Below are 4,087 nucleotides of genomic sequence, written 5' to 3'. Positions count from 1 at the left end.
GAAGGTCTCAAGTGAAAACTTGAGACTGAGCGGTTAAAGTCAAGGTCCAAAGCAAAAGAAGAGTGTGCTTAAGAACCCTGGACACCTCTAATTGGGGACTCTAGCAAAGCTGAGTCACAATCTGAAAAGGTTCACCTAGTTATGTGTCTGTGGCATTTATGTATCCGGTCGTAATACTGGAAAACAAAGTGCTTAGGGCCACGGCCAAGACTCATAAAGTAGCTGTGTTCAAGAATCATCATACTGAACTAGGAGAATCAATAACACTATCTGAACTCTGAGTTCCTATAGATGCCAATCATTCTGAACCTCAATGGATAAAGTGAGATGCCAAAACTATTCAAGAGGCAAAAAGCTACAAGTCCCGCTCATCTGATTGGAGCTATGTTTCATTAATAGTTTGGAGTTTATAGTATATTCTCTTCTTTTTATCCTATTTGATTTTCAGTTTCTTGGGGACAAGCAACAATTTAAGTTTGGTGTTGTGATGAGCGGATAATTTATACGCTTTTTGGCATTGTTTTTAGTATATTTTTAGTAGAATCTAGTTACTTTTAGGGATGTTTTTATTAGTTTTTATGTTAAATTCACATTTCTGGACTTTACTATGAGTTTGTGTGTTTTTTTGTGATTTCAGGTATTTTCTGACTGAAATTGAGGGACTTGAGCAAAAATCAGATTCAGAGGTTGAAGAAGGACTGCTGATGCTGTTGGATTATGACCTCTCTGCACTCAAAGTGGATTTTCTGGAGCTACAGAACTCAAAATGGCGCTCTTCCAAATGCGTTGGAAAGTGAACATCCAGGGCTTTCCAGCAATATATAATAGTCCATATTTTGGCCGAGTTTAGATGACGTAAAAGGGCGTTGAATGCCAGTTCTACGCTGCTGTCTAGAGTTAAATGCCAGAAACACATCACAAACCAGAGTTGAACGCCAGAAACACGTTACAACCTGGCGTTCAACTCCAAAAGAAGCCTTTGCACGTGGAAAGCTAAAGCTCAGCCCAAGCACACACCAAGTGGGCCCCGGAAGTGGATTTATGCATCAATTACTTACTTCTGTAAACCCTAGTAGCTAGTTTATTATAAATAGGACTTTTTACTATTGTATGAGACATCTTTGGACGCCTGGTTCTTAGATCATGGGGGCTGGCCTCTCGCCATGCCTAGACCTTTCACTTATGTATTTTCAATGGTAGAGTTTCTACACTCCATAGATTAAGGTGTGGAGCTCTGCTGTTCCTCATGAATTAATGCAAAGTACTACTGTTTTTCTATTCAACTCAACTTATTCCGCTTCTAAGATATTCATTCACACTTCAACATGAATGTGATGAACGTGACAATCATCATCATTCCCCCACGAACGCGTGCCTGACAACCACTTCCGTTCCACCTTAGATTGGATGACTATCTCTTGGATCTCTTAATCAGAATCTTCGTGGTGTAAGCTAGATTGATGGCGGCATTCATGAGAATCCGGAAAGTCTAAACCTTATCTGTGGTATTCCGATTAGGATTCTGGGATTGAATGACTATGACGAACTTCAAACTCGCGAGTGCTGGGCGTAGTGACAGACGCAAAAAGAGGGTGAATCCTATTCCAGTATGATCGAGAACCTCAGATGATTAGCCGTGCTGTGACAGAGCATTTGGACCATTTTCACAAGAGGATGGGATGCAGCAATTGACAACGGTGATGCCTCCAGACGATTAGCCATGCAGTGACAGCGCATCGGAGCATTTTCCAGAAAGGATCAAAAGTAGCCATTGCCAATGGTGATGTCCTTACATAAAGCCAGCTATAGAAAGGAGTAAGATTGATTGGATGAAGACAGCAGGAAAGCAGAGGTTCAGAGGAATGAAAGCATCTCTATGCGTTTATCTGAAATTCTCACCAATGATTTACATAAGTATTTCTATCCTTATTTTATTATTAATTTTCGAAAACTCCATGACTATTTTATATCCGCCTGACTGAGATTTACAAGATGACCATAGCTTGCTTCATACCGACAATCTCCGTGGGATCGACCCTTACTCACGTAAGGTTTTATTACTTGGACGACCCAGTGCACTTGCTGGTTAGTTGTATCGAAGTTGTGAATGAAAAAAAATTTATTAAGACGTGCGTACAGAGTTTTTGGCGCCGTTGCCTGAGATCACAATTTCGTGCACCAGGGACCACTTGGCTTCACTAGGATCCACGCCTAACTTGGGCTTGGTAGCATGAATTAGAGTTTAGTTGAGTGAAGCTGCACCTAACTTGGGCTTTAGTGCGCTTAACTTGAAGTGGGCAGGACCAATCTCGCGTATTGTTTTTGTATCTTGCGCCTAACTTGAGAAATCTCAAGTTAGGCGAAGCCTTGGCAGTAAGTTCAGAGAAAAAGTATGGACTATTATATATCGTTGGAAAGCTCTGAAAGTTAGCTTTTCAACGCCACTAGAATCACATCCATTGGACCTCTGTAGCTCGAGTTATTTAGGTTTGGATGCAGATAGGTCAGGGTTGACAGCATCATTCGCCTTCATCTCTTCTTCTGTAGAAACTCCATCAAATCCAGCTGAATGCTACCTAAAATAAACAGAATTTCACAAGACTCAAAGTAGCATCCATAGTGGCTAAAAGATAATTAATTCTTGATTCAACTCAACAATTTAAATACAAATTCACTAGGAAAAGATAGGGAAGATGCTCACGCATCAATCCCCCAACATACAGCTTGCCATGGAAGGGAGCACGCATGATTGGATGAAGACAATAGGAAAGCAGAGGTTCAGAAGCAACAAAGTATCTCCAAACGCTTATCTGAAATTCCCACCAATGAATTATTACATATGTATCTTTATTTTAATTTACGTTTTATTTATCTTTCAATTATCAAAACTCATAACCAATTGAATCTGCCTGACTAAGGTTTACAGGATGACCATAGCTTGCTTCAAGCCGGAAATCTCTGTGGGATCGACCCTTACTCGCGTAAGGTTTTATTACTTGGACGACCCAGTGCACTTGCTTGTTAGTTATACCGGAGTTGTGAAAAGTGTGATCACAATTCCGTGCACCAAGTTTTTGGCGCCGTTGCCGGGAATTGTTCGAGTTTGGACAACTGATGGTTCATCTTGTTGCTTAGATTAGGTAACATTCTTTCTTGTTTCAACCTTTATTTTCTTTTCAAAAAGTTTTTAAAAATATTTCAAAAAAAAAAGGTTTTCGAAAAAAAATGTTCTTCAAAAATTTTAAGAATGAATTTCACCTTAGAGCTCCATGATGATATGTTGAAGCTGGGCTGGCTATTAAACCATGTCTGATTCTTTTGGACCGAAGCTTCCACTTATCATTGCAGCTATTGGAGGAGCCTTTGGATTCTTATTTATAATTCTGTGCTAAAGCTTGGCTGGCCATTTCGCCATGTCTAATTCTTTTGGACCGAAACTGTAGACTAACATTGCATGAATCCTGGAATTCTTATTAAAAATTTTGAATTTCTTTATTTTCTTTTTTCAAAATAATTTCGAAAAAATACAAAAAGTTTAATAAAATCATAAAAACCAAAAAAAAAATTTGTGTTCCTTGTTTAAGTCTTGTGTCAAATTTTAAGTTTGGTGTCAACTGCATTTTTTTTAATTTAATTTTTTTTAATTTTCGAAAATTCATGCATTATGTTCTTCATGATCTTCAACTTGTTCTTGATGATTTTCTTTGTTTGATCGTTACATTTTCTTCTTTTGTGTCTTTTCTTGTTTTTCATATGCATTTTCAAATTGTTAGTGTCCCTAGTACAAAAGTTCTTAAGTTTGGTGTCTTGCATGTCTTTCTTTTCTTAAAAAATTTTCAAAAATATGTTCTTGATGTTCATCATGATCTTCAAAGTATTCTTGGTGTTCATCTTGACATTCAAAGTGTTCTTGCATGCATTATTTGTTTTGATCTTAAATTTTTATGTTTTGTTTCATTTTGTTGTTTTTCTTTCTCCTCATTAAAAATTCAAAAGTAAAAAAAATATCTTTTCCTTATTCTTTTCATAATTTTCGAAATTTTGAGTTGACTTGGTCAAAAATTTTTAAAATTTAGTTGTTTCTTGT

The sequence above is a fragment of the Arachis ipaensis genome, chromosome B1 (assembly GCF_059453495.1).
Source record: "Arachis ipaensis isolate K30076 ecotype BB chromosome B1, ASM5945349v1, whole genome shotgun sequence".
Taxonomy (NCBI): Eukaryota; Viridiplantae; Streptophyta; class Magnoliopsida; order Fabales; family Fabaceae; genus Arachis; species Arachis ipaensis.
Note: the sequence above shows the minus strand (reverse complement) of the source record.